The following is a 22,026-nucleotide window of genomic DNA, read 5'->3' as shown; positions in this document are numbered from 1 at the left end:
ATTAAATTACTAACACTGATCAACTGTGGTGAGTCACTTAAAAACTGTAGCAAGAAAGGTCATAAAATGAGGCAAATTTTCCTTGCCATATTTGTTAAGTTGGTAACACGGTTGTTAAGTGAATCTAGCCTTTCCCATTGACTTTGCCTGTCAGAAGGTCGCAAAAGGTGATCCCATGCTGCAATGGTCATAATTGTAAAAAAATGGTCGTAAGTCACTTTTTTCAGTGCTGTTGTAACTTTGAACAGTCACTAAATGAACTGTTGTAAGTCGAGGACTATCTGTACTGTAACAATCTCTATATGGCATAGTCTCTGAAGACTACTCATAAGATGCAGTTGGTACAAAATGCCATAATCCATAGGTTATCAGGGGACAACCAGCATTAAGTCACAATACTTTAGGTGCTTTAGGTTTCTGATACAAGTCATATTGTGGTATTGACCGATAAAGCCCTATGTGGCTTGGCACCTGGTTGCTCGCAGGAACCCCTACTTCAGATATATCCTAACTGCCCCCCCTTTTCCCTTTTCTGGGAGAAAGCTATAGGTTCCCACCTACCCACAGAATACTCAAAGGAGAGTGAGACATGAATGTTTTTTTCTGGGGCAGTGCCCACCCCCTTGGATAGCCTTCCTCCAGAGATCCAGATGACACCTTTGTTCCTGAGCTCCAGGAAATCTCTGAAGATGGAGTTACTCAGAAGGACATCTGGGGTTGACAGCTGGTCACTGAACGCCTACTTATATTACTTCTCATTCTGTTGTAATTTAATATTTATTGGTTTTGATGTTTTATGTTGATTTATTTAGTAGTTGTAGTGCATTTTGATTTTGCCTGTGCATCGCCATGTGTCCTTGGGAAATACAGCAGTACAAAAAAATATGACTAAATAAATGATACGCACACTTTAGCATGGATGGTATATAACTTTCATAAGTATATTCATTTTGATACATAATATTTAACTCTAAAAATGCACTTTAAAAACAGAGAAATGCTTTGTTTGAATCAAAACTCTGTTCCAATATTGCATTAATCTGATGAAGGCTAATTATGTCAGCTTGCTTAAAAATTATACAGTACACTGCCCAGAGCCCCTCCTTGAGGGAGATGAACAGTCTAGAAACATGAAATATAAATAAGTAATGTTTTTAAAAATGTGAACCAAACAACATTCTGTGATGATATTGCCACAAGTCGCCTTTCTGTACAACACAAAGAGCAAGCACTGGAATTCTCAAAGTCACTACATACATGCATAAAATAATTCTCAAGGATCACATATAAAACAGAAATATAACTTCTGAAACATTTCTGAAATGCAAAATATGCTGCAGACTTCTCCAACATCTGTTTTCTAGGGGATTTGATGCCAAACAATGACAACAAAAAAAGGATTTCTAATTAGAGGGCAACTCAGATCATCTTAAGGCCTCCAATTTTCTTCAAAATCTCCATATTCTAAATTAAGACACAATCTGTTCAATGTGTTCTTGTAAAACAAATGATGTCTATGACCCATTGTTTATCTCCTCCTGTCTTTTCCCTTCATGTCTGGTTAAGTGTCTTTTTCATTCAATGGGAAACTTTGTCAACAAATTCAGATTCAGATGTCTGTCCGCCAGTGTGTAATGTGGAATCAAAACACCAATCATTTCTTCCATGTATTTTTATCACAACATTTCAGCATGCAAAATGGGGATGATTTAAGCATAACATAGCTGATTTTCTCATAGTGAGCCTTTTACAGCTTACTAAACATGTTCCCTGATATTTTGGCCTTTTCTTATTCAGAGTTTGCCTGTAATATTGCTAATTGAATTTTTATTGTCTCATTGCACTGGCATTTTTGAGTGCAGCTTGACTTTTGCAGAAATGAAAGAATATAAAAATTCTACAAGAGCCTCGTTTCTCTGCATTTAATAATCTTGCTAAAGGTACATGGACAGGACAATATTTCCTTCTGAACCCATCAAACACATAAGGCAGAAAATGGAGGTACCTAGCTTCATAAAAGTACTTTTTGTTTCTTCCAACAGATACTCATTTCTCACAACAGGCTACCTTCCTCCTTCCTCCCTCCCTCCCCTCCCCTCTCCTCTCTTCCTCTCCCCATCATGTCCCATTCTGTGAGACTGCCTGGACAAGTCCCTGAGGCATTCTTGGCAAGATTTCAGAAGGGGCTTGCCATTGCCTCATTCCTAGGGTTGAGAGTGACTAGCCCAAATCACCCAGTTGACTTTGTGCTTAATATGGAACTAGAACTCATGCTCTTTTGGTTTCTAATCTGATGTCTTAACCACTCCACGAAACTGGCTCTCTCCTATTTTTCTACCAGCATCTAAAGCATTTTATAAGGATAGCAATCCAGCTTCTACCTGAAAAATCCCAGGAAAGGGAGCATCAAATTTCATGAGGCAACTTGCTTCACTGCCTGACAGCTTTTATTGGGAATTCTTTCAAATCTCTATCCTGAATTGATGTTTCTGCATCTATTGGTCAATGGAGTAACAGTAGGCTTGTCTACTCCCTCCTCTATATGACAATTTTTTACCAATTGATCCTGGCAATTGATTTTCAGCCTCCTTGTCTTGTATTTTCTTTTCTTTTTTTGTACCCCCTCCCCAAAAAGTCTCTTTTGTTCTGGACGGAATGTTGTCGTAAGGCTCAGCTCATTGTGCTTTAGTCTTTCTCACACAATCCCTTCAGTTTCTGGCAAATTCTTTGGATTCTTCTGTAATGATATGTCCATTTTTTCCCCCAATTTCTTTTATACATCCATTTTTCTTTACAAAATTTTAAAAAGTTCTGTGCATCTACATGTAGTGTCCCCAATGATACTTTTTAACAATTGTGCCTTCTGTGTGCCCTCTTTTGCCATCCTTCCTGAATGCTTTTCTCCTTTGTAAGATGCCCAGAGTCACAAAGAGTATATGGGTGGCCATATAAATTCTCTTAAATAAAAATAAAATAAAATAAACTACCCTCCCATCTGATTTTGCCCAAAACTCCCTTCTCAAATTCAATATGGAAATCTAACTGCCTTTGAGCTAAGCAACAACACAGTCAATTTCTGTCAAGGATCCAATCACCTTAGCTTCTTCACCTTTTCAGCCATGCTTGAAAAACCAAAACCCCTTGTAGTTTTTGTATGGACTTTTGCTGCTTGTCTCTTTCTAGAGATGAACAATAACAGCTTTCTTCCAGCTAATAGCCACAGATGAAGTCTTCACACTGATATTAAACAAGTCACAGAGCTACTTCTTAAGAAAACCACATACATATTTTAATATTTTTCCAGTTACATCATCTACTTCTTTTTCAATGTTCTCATGGCATTGATTAATTCTTTTTCATCATTTTTTTTCAAGGACATTAACATTTACAGCATTCATTTCAATTCCACTTTTCAACATACCATTTCCATATATATCTCTAACATACTTCTTCCAGCATTCCCTTCCCATTCAAGCGTCATTCCAATCATTTCATCGCTTTTATTTTTAATTCCTTTCACTCTGCTGGAGACTTTTTGTTTGGCTCTTTTTATGCACTCCCAAAACATTTTCTTTAATTTACATTAAAACAGCTCTGTGTTTGCTTTGCCTCTTTTAACCTTTACCATGCTCTCTTTCAATGCCTTCTTTGTAATTATATTTTCTCTATGTTCACATTATAGAGTATCTTTGTCTCAACCACATTTTTGTCGCAGTCATTCTGCACAACTATTTTCAATCCTTTAATCCACTTTGCATGCTTTCCATAGCATACTTCCACATACCTCTATAACATGATAGTTCATTGGAGTTGCACAGCTATAATAAATAAAACATTTATTTAATTTAAATAACTATCTAAACATGATAAATGAGGGGTTTTTTTATTTCCCCCCAGATATCTACTAAAATCCCATCCCTTGAGTGATTTTTCATTCATTTTGTTAGGAGATTCATCTTTTTCGTCTTTTTTTTTTCTTTTCACACAGGGCTCATGCTCTCCATTTTTTCTCTCATTGTATCTTTCTTGTTATTTCTTACACTTTTTTCCTATTCTCTCTGCTCCCCTCCCCCCAAATCCATCTTCAATGCTACCAAATAATCGTCTATATCCCTTACTCAGTAGTTCTCATTATCCATCTATCCTTTGCTGATACTCTCTGTCTTTTATCATAAATTATCAAATCTATCATGCATTTAGATTTGTACTTGTTTTCCTCTTCGTATTCTCTGGCACAATCATTATATTCTCTGGCACAATCATTATATTCTCTGGCACAATCATTAAACCATACATTTGAAACAGCGTTTTCTAAGCAGATACTCACTGGTCACTACTCTAATTCATTCCCGGATCTCTAACTGGCCTTATTTTTTCTTTAATCATCAAACTGAACACATCTGCAGTTTGTTAGTTATCACCATTCGCTGAACATTGTGTGTAACTATTATCCTTTTACGTCCATAACAACCACAAAGACATCAGTTCATAGTTTCTGACATAAATCTTACCCCTTTCATTCATAATTTAACATCCACTTTCTTGCATGATTTCATCAACTTCACTGCACATTAGAACATGGCTATTATGTCTTTATCCTTTTTTTTTTTTACTCGCAGATATGCAACCTAAGCTTTTTCCCCTTTTCATTTTATTTTATACATTTACATAAATAATAATGTACATGGATACCACTTCATGACAGTGAAACCTGGATGGTGTAAAAGGATTACAACAGATGCCTCAAGATAAAATCCATAATGCCCAAGTTAAAATAATATGCCCAATCACAAATATCATACCATCAGCAACAGCATAACTAAACTTTGGCCCAAATGCCTGGGGACTGGGAGCATATGGCCGGCCAGAGAGCTCTGGCTCTAACAAAATGCCACTCTTGGATGATATAGGCCCATGATGGTGAACCGGTGGCACACAGAGCCCTCTGTGGGCATGCGCGCCACCGCCAGCTGCTTTTGCTTTCCGGCATGTGCATGCATGCCAGCCAGCTCATTTGCGCATGTTGGACCACCAGAAATCCGAAGACCAGCTGGCCAGTGTGCATGCACACGCTGGTTACCTGCTCTTCGGGTTTCTGGAGCTCTGGTGCACGCAAAGACCAGCTGACTGGTGTGCACATGCACACTGGCCAGCTGGTTTTTGGGTTTCCAGTGCTCATGCATGCACGCACATTCCAGTTTGGGCACTTGGTGCCGAAACGGTTCGCCACCACTGGTATAGGCCCCCTGTGGTAGGTCTGGTGAGCCAAGCAGAAACAATGAGGATGAGTAGGGCATACAAATAGTTTACTATTTGCTGTATAGGGCTTGTATGTGAAAACCAGCACATTGAATCATATTGGAAGCCTAAATCAGTTTGCAGAACAGTGGTGCTATATATACCAGTGTGATGTTATACACCCATGGACTTCTCTATTCTGTCCTTAAAAATGCTTCTCCAAATATTTCAATAGAATTCAAGCCCATTTTAGTCCTTTGGGGAGCATATCTTTTGAGTCTGTGTTGACTCCTAGCAACCACCAAGTCCCTGCAGTTTTCATGACAAGAAGTGATTTGCCATAGCTTGCTTCCTAGGTTTGAGAGAGAGTGACTGGTCCATAGTCATCTAGCTGGTTTTTTGCCTAAGGCAGGACTAGAACTCACAGTCTCCCACTTTCTAATGCCTTAACTATTACATCGAACCGGCTTTCTTTTTAGTCCATTTAGAAATTACAAGTTAGTTACTCTCAACATGCTAATCCTCAACTATATAAGATTACACATTAATTTCCATGCGAATTCAACTTTCAGGGTTGGGACTGAGATGGAAATTAGCAGGTGTGTGGTTTTAGGTGTGAATATGATCCTCAGACTTCCATAGATGTTATGGTTTTCAACAAAGAATATGGATAATTGTTCTCAATGGACAATAGGAGTACGACATTATAGGAGGGCAAGTTTGTCACCACCACTTGGGCAAGGAAAGTGACTTGCTTTGCAATACTTAAGTAAAGCTTCAGTTGACTAAATTCCAAATCAGTTAATGTTTTGTTACTCACCCAACGTTTTTGCCAACATATTTTTGTGTGCTGTTGAGTATCCCAGTAGAATAACTCATCCCAATATTTATCCCTCAGAGCATGTGAGCTCCGATTTCAGCTCTTATTCAGGGGTGAAATGTTCACTCATGTAAAGAGGAGCCTTTTGAAATGGTCCTATTTTACAGGTAATGAGTATTATCTGCCAGATGACACCATAAATCTGAGCAAACTAGAATGCTTTACATATGTCAGCTGTTTCAGCCTGGACGAAGGCAGACCAAGGAAAGCATCAACCTAAATAATTTATGTACATTGCTTATATATTCTGACATCCCTGACAGCTTTTTAAAACATTAATGAAAAATCATTTTCTGTGTGGCTGAGTCATGGCTGTCAGTCAGCGAAGACTCCATATCATTCCATTTTCTTTTCCCCCTATATTTTCAATTCTTTTGGTAGGCGCAAGTTGCTCGTAACAATTCAGGAGTTCAACATCTAGATTCTAGATCAGGGGTGTCAAACTCAAGGCCCAGGGGCCGGATCTTGCCCACGAGGTGCTTAGATCTGGCCAGTAAGGCTACCCTGGAAATAGCGAAGGACCGGTCCACGGTGCCTCTGCAAACAAAGACAGAGCTTGGGAAGGCCACGGGCGGCCCTCCCGAGTTCTGTTTTCACTGGCAGAGGGTTACAGGAAGCCGTCACAGCCAAAATCAGAGTTCAGGAGCCCGTTTTCGCTGGCAAAGTGCTTGGGCCAGCACAGGTACCCCCAACATGAGTGATGTTGAGCTGGCCATACCCACCCTGGCCATGCCCCCCAGCCCCCCGAGATCAAACAGAACCCTGATGCGGTCCTCAGTGAGTTTGGCACTCCTGCTCTAGAGCATCTGGAAAGATGGTGAGCCCACAAATGTGTGAAGGACAAAAATGATCAAGGGAATGTGCAAAGGGAGCCAGCTATGGGATAAACAATTCCTTCTTCAATGACACTTGATGTGTCAGCACCAGATAGTAATATTATTGTTCTTTCATTGTGAACCTGCTGCTTAGTAATTAGCAGAGTTGTGGTGCCAATAGTGCTAATTGTTTTGGAAAAATAAATTATCTCCTTTCTCTCTTAAGTCTTCTCAGGCAGCAACATTCATTCTTCAGCAGTTCTATAATCATCAGTGGGTCTCTTATAGCAGCTATAACCAAGTTTCCAGTTATCTTTCTAATTTATATAGGAAGTACTAAGAATAACTCATAGTGACATATAGAAATTAGATCCACTACTGCCCCATAGATGCCTTAGATGGAAACAATATTAGATTAATTTCCCAATTGGCTGATTAGAGAACTAATCCAATTTCAATCCTGTACAATAAAAGTAAGCTATGCACTTCATTTTTTACAATGCATATATTACAAGTAAGGGATTATAAATATATAGGTAGTCCTCAATTTGTGACCACAATTGAGCCCAAAATGTATGTTGTTAAGTGAGAAATTTGTTAAGTGAGTTTTGCCCCATTTTATGACTTTTCTCACATTTGTTAAATGAATCACTGCAGTTCTTAAATTAGTATCACGGTTGTTAAGTGAATCTGGTTTCCCCACTGACTTTGCTTGTCAGTAGTTCACAAAAGGGGATCACACGACTCCGAGACACTGCAACTGTCATAAATGTGAGTCAGTTGTCAAGCATCCAAATGTAAATCACATATGACCATGGGGATTCAGCAACGGTCATAAGTCACTTTTTTCAGTGCCATTGTAACTTCGAAGAGTCACTAAATGAACTGTTATAAGTCACAGACTACCTGTATATGATTATTTGCACAAACATAAATTAGTTTTTATCATTTAAGTCTGGAAATATAAATCTCTCACAGTCTCTGATACTGTAAATTAGGAAGGATTCTTTCTGAGTTTCTTTCTCTGCCCATTATGCAGCTGAAGGCTATGCCCTCCCTTATCTTATCATTCCCCTAGGCAGCATCTCTTCCCCCTGCCTGTCTCTCAAGGTCATTTCCACGTACCACATCCTCCTCATAAATGGGCACTAAAACTGAGCATAGCAGAATTCATATCTTTAACTTTGATAACATAGATTTTAATAAACGTAATAGCGATTTCTTCTCAGGGCAGTCTAACAAGAGCCTAACAAAAATAGGGAACAGAGGAGGGAGAGAGATTCCTTATAAACAAATAATAATAATAATTAAAAAATAATAACTCCAATCAATTTTTTAAAAATGAAGAGAACAGAAAAGGCCAATGAGATTAGCAAAGATTTTAAATCAGAAAAAGTCTTCTGAGCAGGTCACCAAGTAGAAGCATATACAGTAGAGATTATGTCAAGAAACCTAACACTCAGAATGGGCTTGAGGTAAGTGAAGGCTATGTACATTTCAGAAAAGGCTTATCTAGATATACTCAAAAGAAAAGAATCTGTATACCAACTGCTCATTGAAGATGGCCTGCAATGAAGAATATTTGACTTTTATCTCCTCCAACAAGAAAGTACGGTAGCATCATAATTGTGAAGGGCAGGATAAAGCAGCAGGATAGAAATTTGAGATTAGTAGAAATAGGGAACAATTACTACTTTGTAAAGGTTTTAGTATCCCAGAACAAAAAAAACTGCATTCTAGGATACTGATAGTACCCTAGCCAAATCTTTATGGTAGTCTAGCCAAATCTTTATGGATTATTTTTGAAAATCTCGGAAAACTGATAAAGTCCCAAATGATTGTAGGAGAACAAATTACTTATTATTTATTTATCCTGGCATACTGTTGACTACTGAAGTCTCTCAGAAGTAATAACTAAATAAAGACTTTAAAAATATCATTAAACCAACAGTTAAAAGCCTGTTCAAAAATGAATGCCTTTAAGGGCCTGTTCATTTATTTATTACAGAAATTATGTATTGCCTTATCCAAAGACTCCACAGCATTAAAACACAGAATGAGATTACTTACTCAGGCCTCTATTTTTTTTATTTTTAAAACATTGATAAAACTACCAAATAATAATTATGACAAATTATTAGATAACAAAATACAAAGACTTGCAAACGGAAATAAAACAACTGTGTCAAAAGAAAGCAAAGGTAGTATCAATATAATCATAGGTGCCTTAACTGCAATCCCAAAACAATTGCAGCACCACTTGGCATTGACAAAATCAGAATCAGTCAATTGCGAAAGGCAGTTTTACTTGGAACAGTTTACATCCTGCAAACGATTCCTCTAACACCGTCAAACATCCACATCTGCCTATCCCAGGTCCTTTGGAAGGCCTCAATAGGCAGACCAAAATTCCAAATCTGGCTGATAATGTGACAGACAATTAATATAATCTAATTTGTCAAAAAACCAACACAAGGCAGGCCCAAGACTACTTCATTACCCACTTGGTGGGTCAAAACAGAGTCTTTCTTTCTTTCTTTCTTTCTTTCTTTCTTTTTTCTTTCTTTCTTTCTTTCTTTCTTTCTTTCTTTCTTTCTTTCTTTCTTTCTTTCTTTCTTTCTTTCTTTCTTTCTTTCTTTCTTTCTCTCCCTCTCCCTCTCCCTCTCCCTCTCCCTCTCCCTCCCTCCCTCTCTCTCTCCCTCCCTCTCTCTCTCTCTCAAGCAGGATAAAAGCCAATTGTTCTGAAAGCAAATTGTTCTAAACAGTCAGAATAGAAGTAAGATGGTTCTTCCATTGGACCACTGGCCCCCTCCAGTGTTACAGGGTAGAAACCTCAAAAGGAGCCCCTCCCAAAGGGCTGCACAGGATCAGCATGTTCATCTTGAAGGTGATATTTCTGAAGGTAACTGGAAGCCAAGTCATGTAGAGCTTTATAGATTAAGCTAGCCTTCTGAATTGCATCTCTATGGTGACGAATGCAGTGATTGCAAATGAGCAGTTATTCTGCTATGCTGGCTCTCACCTGTTAGCAAGCAGGAATGTGCTCTCTTTTTACACCCCTGTAATCCAGGGGTGAAATCCAGCAGGTTCTGACAGGTTCTGGAGAACTGGTAGTGGAAATTTTGAGTAGTTCAGAGAACCAGCAAATACCACCTCTGGCTGGCCCCATAGTGGGGTGGGAATGGAGATTTTGCAATATCCTTTCCCCAGGAGTGGGGAGGGAATGGGGATTTTGCAGTATCCTTCCCCTGCCACGCCCACCAAGCCATGCCCACCAAGCCACGCCACGCCAAACAAGCCACGTCCACAGAACCGGTAGTAAAAAAATTTGGATTTCACAATTGCTGTAATCCCTTAATTCAGAGTAGAGTCAGAGCAACTGGGTGGAGCCCAGCATTTATTGGCCAGATGCCCTTCCTGATGCCATGTGGAGTTTGCAGCAGTTATTTTCACTTTGTGTCCTAGGGTAGAAACATCTGTCGCTACCTAATTTTAAACTCTCAACCTTCTGAGTGGGAGGCAAGTGCCTTCATCACTAGGCCACCACATTGCTCCACAGGAAGCAAAAAGGTACATTTTGTGTCAACTCTAGTTTCTAAGTGGTCTTCAAAGGCAGCCCCAAGTGGAGTCAATTGTGATAATTTGAATATGAATTGAGAATAGCATGGGTCAATGACACAGGGGATTCTGGTCCAAGAAGGGCCACAGTGGGAACACCAGCCAAAATTGTAGAACACTCCCCCACCTACAACCTTCTGGACCACAAAAGCTGAGAGTCCAGGAGGATGCCCATGTTTCAGAGCTACTCCTTTGTGGGGAGGGGGAGTACATTCCTTTCCAAAGTCAAATAGAAGCCAGAATCTCCTTAACTACTACTTCCTCTGCTGCCTCTGCTGCCGGTAACACTGGCACACCAATCAAAGACTCTTGAGCCCTCAAAACTCTAGTTTCTTCGAGATGTTTTTATTTCCTCTTGTTCTCCAAACTTCCATTTACTACCTACTCACTTGAAAACTAGCCAGAATCTCCCACTTAAATTCTCATTCTTCCTATCTTCTCCACCATATACTGTGTTTGTTCTAGCTTCCAGGTGCTCCCTAACTTCACTCCCTAAAAAAAGGAATCTCCATAAAGTGCCGCTATTCAGGATGGCCTAGATGTGGGGAAAATAGAGCATTGTTTTTCTCTTTGTGTGTGCATGTGACATGCTAGTAGAGTCAAGTTAGGCATTTTCCAAATTTTTGATAAGCTGAGGCCAAAAGGTTAAGCATCACTGGACTAGCAGCTAAAAGAAGAAATTTCTCCTTAGTTCTAAGTTTCTTCTCTCTTTGATTTGTTTCCACCCATTGCTTCTTGTCCTGCCCTCAGGTGCTTTGGGGAATAACTCGCCTCCCTCTTCTTTGTGGCAGCCCCTGAGATATTGGAACACTGCTATCATGTCTCCCCTAGTCCTTCTTTTCATTAAACTAGATCTCGGCCATCTGTGATCAAATGACCATATACCTTGTTCGTTATATACTAAGAAAATAATAGTAGAATCTCTCTTTCCTGGCAAAATCATATTTTAATAATTATTACCATAATGCCACAAACAGAGCACATCAAACTGAAAACATGATTCTTCTGCAAGGCTAAACATTATGCTTCAATGTTTCCACTATTTTAATTATTAAGAATATCACTTAAAACCTCTGTTCTACAAAGTGCGTCTGGAGACCAAGAGGGAAAGAAATGCTTGCTATTGCCTTCACTGCCAAGAAAATGTGATAACTGCACCTGCGGTGCAATGGCGACGTGGTATCCAGCAGCAACAACTCCACAGCAAAAGCAGCTCTAATGTTAAGTGGAGAAGGTTGCCAGCCAAAAGGATGACTGAAAATATGCTTGCTCAACTGATGGAAAGATGAAATGAGCCTCATGAAGCTTAACCACAGAGACACCACAGACCATGTGAAATCAATCAAAAGGAATTCTTTATATAGAAGGTTCTTCTATCTTTACAGGCCAAGGAAAAGCGTTTAACAAACGAAGGGTGTGATCACTCAGGCAATTGAGAGTCTATTAAACAGCTTCATCCAGCCCCTGCTTTACCATTTTATGAAGAAAAAGATCAGGAGACACTCTGTTAAAAACGTTGCTGAAGTCTAGGTATACTATGTCTACAGCATTCCCTTGATCTACTAAGCTAGTAACTCTACCAACAAAGGCAATCAAGGTTAATCTAGCACAACTTGTTTTCAACAAAGCCATTTTTCCATCAGTTGGCTCTTGTTCATTGTAGCAGTCCAATCCAAAAACTTGCAAATTGCTATTTAAGGATCCTACCCAGTACAGACATCAAGCAGATATCTGTGTCTTCTTGGTTTCTTCTCTTCCCCTTTTTCAAACTGAGGATGACATTTGCTCTATTTCAGTCATTTGAGTCATCAGCAATCCTCCAGGAGTTCCCAAAGTTTATTGAGAGCAGTTGTGCGATCACTTCTGCTAATTCCATCCATAGCCTGAACTCTGGAGACTTGCATTCATTTAAATTAGCCAACTTCTCTTTTACCTGCTCTTTATATATGTTACCGGCAATGTTAGGCATTTTACAGAAAATGCCAGAAATGGGATGTTAATGTATGAAACAATATTTCATACATTTCCTGGGCATTTTGTGCAATGCCAAAAGGCAAACCAGCAAAGTAAAAAAAAATACTCCCACCAATATGCAATTCTAGTCTTCCTTGTTGCAACAAGTAGGTCAGGAGTGGCAAACTCGATTTCATTGAGGGCCGTATCACGGTTGTGTTCGACCTCGTGGGGATGGAGTGGGCAAGGCCGGGATGCGTGTGGCCAGCTCAATGACACTCATGTCAGAGGGGGCCTGTGGTGGCCCGAGCGCTCTGCCAGAGAAAACGGGCTTCCAAACTCCATTTTCGACTGCAACAGCCTCCTGCAATCCTCTGCCAGTGAAAACGGAGCTAGTGCCCCTCCCGAACTCCCTTTTCACTGCCAGAGGCACCGTGGGCCAGTCATTCACTATTTCCAGGGCAGCCCCATGGCCAGATCTAAGCACCCCGTGGACCAGATCCAGCCCCTGAGCCTTGAGTTTGATACCCCTGAAGTAGGTCAATAGTGGTCTCTCTCTCTCTCTTTTTTTAGTAAGGAACTCCTGTACTTTATTTTATTTAATCCTAACCCTTTTCATGACTCTTTTTTCATGCCTTATCTAAATAGTTATTGTCACTCTGCATAATGCCTAGGTATTATATACAATGCCTAGGGAAAGTATGTAGCATATTAAAATAACCCAGGCATGTCATACTTTGCCTAAAAAATGTCATGCATTCTACAGATTTCCTGAGCATTCTATACAATGCCAGCTTTTCACACATTGACAGTAACATATATACTAAACCACAATTCCCTCTTCCACCAGTGACATAATGACTAGCTTGATCGCCATCTCACTTCTGAGTTTCCCCTGGGTCCTGTTGGGAAAACTGGAATTATATTGATCAAGGCTAAAGATACATTAACATCTAAGAAAAGGCCACAGAGCCACCCTAGAAAGCCTCCTTCCATCCCAGCTGGCAATTACAGGAACAGAAGAATCAGTAGTTACTGTAAATAATGTTAACTTTCTCTCTTTTCCCTATAAATCCCCTTTCCTCCTATGACTTGTCTTTTTAGATAGCAAGACAAAGAAACTGTCTGGTTTGTATTATTCTGCAATAATAAAACAGTATTACTTTTCTGAATGGTATCACTTCAGACTCTAGGAAGAAGAATGAAAACCTGAATATTTCCCCCTTTCACATTATAATCCTTTTTGACAACAGAACTTGTTTGTTGAGTTTGATACCCAATGTTTCTGCCAAAAATGGTGCTCAAGGCAGCCAAAAACCAAAAGAATAAAAATACACTGGTTTGTCTGTGCAATAACAAATCTACCTGCTCTGTTGTCAGCCCTTTTAAGGGTGTCCAAATTGGGAAGCAAGATTCTACCAAAGTCTGGAATTAAATTTTACGAATACAAAACTATATTGCAGTGTTATTATCTTCTAGTGTGCTAAAAAGAATTGGAAGTCAGCACTTTTTCTTTTTCCACTTCTACCTGGGTGATTTTGGGCCGGTCATTCTTCTCTCATGCCAACACACCCCACAGGATTGCTATTGTGGAGGCAAACAGAGGGTGGAAGGTGTATTGGATATCTTCACTGCATGGAGTGATTTATAAAAATAAGGGTGGGCAGCCCATGTTATTTTCACATGACCAATGTTGAACAATTGTTTAGAATAATTTCATTTTTTTTTCTAAAGGTGCATTTATAGCATGATTAATACTGCTCAGAAGTTAAATGAAAGTCCCTGAAGGGAATTTCACATCTAAAGGATAGGTCATATACCACATAATGGTAAGAGCCTTGGTAGTACAGTGGTCTAAAACACCCTGTTATTAAGAACAGCTGCCTGCAATTACTGCAGGTTCGAATCTTGCCAGGCTCAAGGTTGACTCAGCCTTCCATCCTTTCTAAAGTAGGTAAATTGAGGACCCAGATTGTGGGGGCAATAAACTGATTTTGTATAAATATACAAAAGGATGAAGGCTATTGCTGAGCACATTGTAATCTGCCCTGAGTCTCCGGAGAAGGGCGGCATATAAATAAATAAAATTTAAAAAAAAACAAAAACATGTATTCAGAACTCCAAAAATCTGTAAACTTCCAGGAAGAGAATATATATTCTCATTCCCACTCCCAGAATTATCTGATGTCACTTAATTAAATAATAATACTACAGGTTTACTAGGTGTAAAGGTTTTCCTATGGGAAGTATGAGTTTTGACTGCCATCAATAAGAGAAACTGTTAGCAGTTTATCGTGAAGGGATTTACTGTAACTGTTGTAAGAATAGCTGCCCTTCTATGTTGATAGTGCACCCATATTTTGATATTATGAAAAGGCTTTAAGTGTCAAGTTAAGCACTGTTCCAAAAGTAAATTTAACACCCCTTATTAAAACAAACCAATGGCTTTTGAAGCTGCTTTTAGTGATAAGAGTATCGTTATGACCCAGTTCTGCCACTATCTAGGCAATGATAACAAATTCTTATAAAAACTATACATATATTTATTTTAAAATGTCCAAACATTGCCTTGCCAGCAGCTTGAAAAAGAATTATGTTTAGCAGAGGTATTTCAAAAACCTTTAAAGATAAGCAAAATTCCAACTGGCATAGAATATTATATAATTGTGTTTGCACATTCAACTAAGCCACAATCTGATTTGTTTAGTTTTAGCTTAGTTCTATTATGTGATCCCAGTCGTTGTGTGTAATAACCCATGGTTTATGGCTTAGCCTGTTGTGCGAATCATTTAACTGTGGTTTATTCAACCATAACCTACTTGAGCATGATGGGATAATCCAATCTGTGTCTATAGGAGAGGGAGGGAAAACAGAGAAATGATGTAAGGTTTACCAAACTAAATAAGAACATGTTTCTACATCACATCCTTAATACATCACTGGAATATTTTGGTTCATTCTAAGGGCTTTATTAGTCAAAATTGTATTGAGATTTAAATTTTTTCTTTCTGATCCCACTCACCACGAGTTATTCAATCAAGGGAGCCATTTGTTTTCTGGGAATTTCTATAATGGATGGATTTATTGATAAAGTAACATTTATCATTTATCTAGACTGACATTCTTTCTATTTTATTTGAAGCATTGGCACCTTATGCACAAGAGAACTTGCATTTCATAATTTTAGTTCACTGCAATGGCTGGACAGTTACATTAAATGTTATTACACAGAACACCATTGATTTCAATTTAGGCAATTCTTTCTATATTTTATGCTTCAGGACAAGAAGAATTAAGAAATCAATACAAATTAAGGCAAGTAGTTCAAAGAGATGGGACCCAGAAAGAAATGCAAACACACTGTAGCCCTGCTATATGCTGAGCATCCCCATAGATTAGAAACCATAAGTAGCAAAAAATTAAATTTGATCCAAGTTTTAAAAACATTGTGCTTCTACATTGCTTGCACTCATTCTCTCGGCTAGCAAGTTAATAATCTGCTGTTCAGGGAACATGCAGAATGGTAATTGAAAACAGCCCCTTTATCCGCCGGAGGAAATCAGCCCAGTTTTAATGTTTCTGTAGCTCCCGGACAATCACAAGGAGCCTTGGAAAATGACTCAATGAGATGAAGAGACTACAGTGAGCGTGCTTCACTCTGAGCTCCTTAGTGCTAAATAGCTGCAACAGTAATGATCGCCTCTGATTAAAAAAATACAGCTATTTCCTGAGCCTGGATTTCACCAGACTCCCCTGAGAATGTGTTTAAGGGGGTGGGGGAAAAAAGCTACAAGATATGTATGGACAGGAAACAAAGAGCTGCATAAAAACACGACCTCCTTCCTGGGCTCAGAGGTCTGGCCAAACCAGTATCCTGTTTTCAACACTCCAGATGCTTCAGAGGAAATACAGAAGACCACCAACTCTTAACATACAAGTTCCAGTTTCTTATCAGTCACTTGGACCCTCAAATAAGTCTAAGATAAATACATTATTTATATAGGAGGGCCCTTATTTCTAACTGGGGCTGCACCCACAGATTCCCCTGTCACCCTCTTTGCAAACATACTGGTATATGCATTCCCTACCAGTGACGTGATAACCTTGACATCCATTACACTGCTTCAAATGGCCCAGTTCCATTGAATGCATGGATTATATAAATCAATACCCAGTGACAAATTTGTCTCTTTGAACAATACTGTTAATTAACAGCCTTCAACATTTTGATTTCCACGGTCAACTCTTTGATTAATACAGATCACCAATCCAGGGCACTTCATCAAAGAATAATCAACCCCTCTCATGCAAACAATCTCAATTAAAAAAACCTCTGACCATTTAATAAGACAATAGAATGATATAATTAAAAAAAATAGTTTTCTTCGGAGACTTTCAGGAAAAGCTTTGGCAGTCCTGAAGGAATTGATCTTAATTATTCTCAAGAGGATTTGCTACTGAGAGATGATTACAGAGATATTTGAATTGGTCAAGCAACTCAAGATAATGTCCTGACCTAGGCTTCCTTAGAAAGTAAACAGCACAAACTTAGTCCCAGCAATCTTCTTTAATTCAAAAGGCTGTGAATTATTGTCATTCCCAGTCTGAAAAGCTTCTTAAAACAGTCTATCAGGGGAGTGTTTACAAACACTCACCTTATCTCCCTTGGAATGCTGCCAGAGAATTGCCAAACGCAGGGCAAGGCCAAACTTAGCACAGAGTGAAACAGAGCTTTTACCGACCAGATGAACTAATTGCTTCCTGCAAAAGCTCACGTCCCGTTCGCTTCTCTTTTATGTCTTATGGGAGGGGCCAATCATTTCCAAGCCTTATTCCCAAGTCGACCCTGTTTCCTTAATTGTTCCTGTCTTCTGGCAGCTCACAGTGTTCTTCTGCCTCGCTGATCAGGGGTGAGTTCTACTTACCTTTACTATCGGTTCGCATCGTGCTCACTGCGCTCGCGTGTGCACGCGCTCTTCTGTGCATGCGCAGAAACTTCTGTGCATGCGCAGATCACTTCTGATGACGTCCGGGTCCATGGGCGGAGCCTCCCGCCAGTTTTACTACCGGTTCTTGCGAACCGGTCCGAACCGGGGCTGATGTCAGACTCCGGAGACTCTGGAGGCAGCAAAGAACTACCAGATGGCCTTGGCCCACTCTCTGCCTCTGACTCAGAGCCATCGTCTGAGCCTTCCCCAGACTCCAGGACTGGCCAACGTTCCTCCACAATCTCCTCAGTGTCCGAATCTGCTGCTAGCTCTGCTGGCCGCTGGTGGGCCACAACAGTTAAAAAAATGAGTTAGGAAATGGATAATTTCCAGTTGGAAGGCAACATTAAACATCTTCATATCTGTATTTAAAAGTGAATCTCCTGCTAGGAATCTCCAGTAAGGAAAGATTTCTGAGAGACGCTTTTTCAAGATGCAGCTGGCTGCTGTAAACAACACTAATCTAGGAAAATAAGCAATATAAATTGATTTTTATATCAAGGTAGCTTCTAAGTTTGTTGTGGGGGGCGTATATTTTATTATCAACACATCACTGAAGCCTAAGTAATCATGTCTAACAATATGATAATTACTTTCAAACTAATTATTTTAGATGCCTTTTTTTGTTTTGCACTTTGCATATTCAAATAAGTGTTTTGTTTGCTTGCTAACCCGGGGCTTTGCAAATTTCACGTCCAACAGTTACACAAAAATAAAGACGAGAGTATGCAAAACAGTTCATGCTTACTCTCATGAATCATCTCTGCAACTAGTAGCAACGGCTGATGCGACTCGGAGCTGCATCCAGCTTGATAGGCTAAAGCTGCAGCAAAAAACAGATCCAACAAATCCTCCCAAAGACTTTCCACACGTGTGACATAAGGCAAAAATCAGACTGGGCTCCGTTCAAGCTTGACAGAATCTCATGACTATCTTAATTACGTCTGGAATTCAACAGCAACTGAGAAGCCTTTCTTTTAAGCAGGGAGCGGTGAGCTGGCTCCTAATTAGACCTGAAGATTAAGATCACAGTGGCATGTGACCAATGGCAGGGTGCCTTTGATTATAAAACAATCTCTATAGTCAGGCACTGAGCAGGGTAAATTCACAACCATCAGAGTAGCCTAAATGTGCATTTGTGCTTTTTTGTTTTTTTTTTAAATGCACTGAGCTGAAAAGAATTCACTAAATTGTGTTAATCATTGTGCAAACTATTTTTCAGTTACCTGGAAGCCTTGATTTCTTACATCAGGGGTATGGTGCCTTTGCCAGTGAAAACGGGCTCCCAATCTCCGTTTTCAGCTGGGACAGCCTCCTGCAACCCTCTGCCAGGGAAAATGGTTGCAGGAGGTCGTCCCATCCGAAAATGGAGATTGGGAGCCTGTTTTCACTGGCAGAACACTCAGGCCAGCACAAGACATTGCAATAAATTGTTCTTAGATTGCCTCATAAAATCAGTTAAGAAAAAGAGAAAGGGGAAAAAAAACCCACGTTTTTCCAATCCTGGTACGTTTACTTAACTACTTATTGAGATGAGCCAGATAAAACTCAAGATAATCTAACATGTTTCACTAGGCTTACACCTGAAAAATATCTAATCAAAGCAAATCTCTACTCTAATATACCCTTCTGATTGAATGACATAAAAATGGTATGAGCACCACACACTATCATATGCTACAAATTAGCGAGCAGAAAAGCAATTATGGACATTTATGGCACATTTGGGATAAATAATACTAGCATCAGTTCTGATTGCTAATTGTCCTGTCAAACTAAAACCTCGTATGTATTATGAGGATTCTAACAGGGATGTATACAGCAAGGGTAAAAAAAAAAAAGACATGTTTTTTTCCATTGTCTCTTCTTTTGAGATTTAATGGATATTTGCGTCCACAGGCAGCAAAGCCTTTGCAGCTGACATTAATACCCTTATTAGTCCAAATTTCAAGTAAGAATTGAATTTAAGGAAAAGGGGTTGGATGAATGAATAGGTGGCTAAGAGAGGGAGAGGAATTTCTGGGCTTTTATAAAGATTTTTCACATATAAAATAGTCCCTCGGGACCTTAAAATAAGGCCACCATTCATTGAATACTGCTCAGTTCAAAATTAATTACATCAGAATCCCTGGAAGTCTTCCCAGGAAAAAAAAAAAAAAGCAGAAATGTGTGTGTGTGTATGTATTCCACCCTACCACGTTAAAAAAAACTAAACAGCACAATTTGCTTAGGTGTCACTAAATCAGATTCAACTCCTAGTGACTTATCAGAGAAATGCTATCCGTCTTAAACTGTATCCCCAGACCTGTAGCACTTCCATGATCATTCCAAAGATTGATTTGATCCTATCCATCTACCTTATTGGTTGTCTTTCCCGTCTTTTACTTGCTTTAACACTGCCAAACATAATCACTTTTTTTCTAGTCCATTATTCACCAGCATCACCTGCTTATCACCTGAAGAAGCAATCAGCTTTTATTTGGCCAAGACTGATTGATTGGACTTTCCAGTATCCCATGCTTCTCTTAATAACTGCCTCAAAATCCAATCTGTGACTTGAGAGTATCATTTTTTCTCAATGTCCAGTTTCTGCAGCCATACATTACCGCTAGAATGAGCATTGCGTGAACTAAGTCTGATCTTTGTTTTCATTGAAATGTCACTTTGAATGGGAAAGAAGGATGAATATGCTTCTTTCTGCATAATTTCTGAAGTCTTAGCTTCATTTCCAAGACAGCTACTCTCAACGTTTATGCTAAAGGCTGCCAATGGGCAGATAGTAACTAATTCAAAGATCAAACAAAATGACAGGAATATACTGAAGGAATAGGAATGTCAATATCCAAGATAGTTTAGAAGATGTTTCCTACTTACAGGAACCTCATGTGCTAGAATCATGATGGCAAACCTGTGTGCCCGAAGTGGCACACAGATCTATGTTGCCTGGCACGTGTGGCGTCACCCATTCCTCTTCCAGGTTCCTGGCGCACATGTGCACATGACAATCAGCTGGCCTTTGTGCATGAGACAGTGTCGGAAACTGGAAGAGCTGGTCTTCCGTTTTCCGACGCAAGCATGCGTGCCAGCCAGCTGATCGGTGCATGTGCATGCATGGCAGTAACCGGAAGTACTTTATCCGGCAAGCACATGCCCCCTGGGCAGCTTCTCTTCCTGGTTGCGGCCCTGATGAGCACACGTGCTAAGTGCTCCCTTTTCGGCACTCGGTGCCAAAAAAGTTCGCCATCACTGTGCTATACGATAATGTTAGACCAGCACTCTAATCATTACTGAGTCAGAAGGTTAAGGAATTGATGTAGTGTAATACCCATTGAAATATGGCAAGCAATCAAAAGCAGCAGCAGCAAAAGTTCTAACTAAGCTACCTGGAGAATAGCAATAGCAATTAGACTTATATACCACCTCATAGTGTTTTACGGCTCTCTCTGGGCTGTTTGCAATGTCAGCATATTGGCCCCCCAACAATCTAGTTCCTCAATTTACTGAACTCAGAAGGCTGGAAGGCTTGGTCAACCTTGAGCTGGTCAGGATTGAACTCCAAGCTATGGGCAGAGTTAGCCTGCAGTATTGCATACCATTGCGCCACCAGGGCTCCTTAGAAGGCTAAAAAGTATGACCTGTTTATCAGATTAAATATTTACTCAATAATTTTAAAAAATGAAATGCAATTTAAGGGGTGTGGAGTGATGTCATGCTTGCCACCCAATCCTATATGCCAATTAATCATTTTTCTACCCAACTGGCAGGGGAAGAAGCAACTTCATTACGGACTTTCAGTCTTCCTCTACAAAGTTCCTTAACTCAGGTTCAGAATGGCTGTAGAGATGGCCAAAACTTGAGTAAGTTTGTCCATATCACATCTTACCATTCAGGGTTTTCTCTTTTTTTAAAAAAAAACACTATATGCATCCTTTCCAGTGGTGGGTTGCTCCCGGTTCAGTCCGGTTCCTGCGAACCGGTAGTAAAAGCAGTGGGAGGCTCCACCCACCCATCAGGATGTCATCATGGATGATCTGCGCATGTACAGAAGTGCACATGCAAAGCGAGCGCGCGAACGTGCCCCCGTTGCAAACCGGTAGTAAAGGTAAGTAGAACCCACCCCGATCCTTTCCAAATACTGCGTAATAGTAATATAAGATCTTTCAAAAAAAAAATTGCATCATTAGAATACATGCTGAAATTCAAAATCATATTGTTCAAAATCAATGTGCCACTGTTAATCATTTGAATGTGCTCTTAAACAGGCTCTTCCCCAGCTTCTTTCATCCCTAAGCTGTGCATTGTGTGACTGTGGAAGGGAATGTTGGCAGCTGTCACATACCCTAGCCAATAACGCTGGATACTAAACCATTCTAACCTTTGCTGTCTCGATGGAACAGCCCAACCACTTTTATAACAGAGGTTTCTTATAATGGAAAGTTTCCTGTTCCATTCTCTGATGACAACAGGGCAGGCTTCAAACAGAAGATTCTGCCCAGCTTGTGTTAAACCATTTCAGTCCCTTTCCTTTATTTCT

General features: G+C 39.7%; 1 protein-coding gene across 8 annotated transcripts in view; it reads right to left on the bottom strand.

The window, feature by feature from the left end:
• Positions 1-22,026, bottom strand: part of KALRN (kalirin RhoGEF kinase) — a 589,612-nt gene that overhangs the window by 313,830 nt on the left and 253,756 nt on the right. The window lies entirely within an intron of this gene.

This window comes from Pantherophis guttatus, chromosome 1 (assembly GCF_059756535.1).
Source record: "Pantherophis guttatus breed Tessera chromosome 1, ASM5975653v1, whole genome shotgun sequence".
Taxonomy (NCBI): Eukaryota; Metazoa; Chordata; class Lepidosauria; order Squamata; family Colubridae; genus Pantherophis; species Pantherophis guttatus.
Note: the sequence above shows the minus strand (reverse complement) of the source record. Positions and strands in the feature narration are given on the sequence as shown.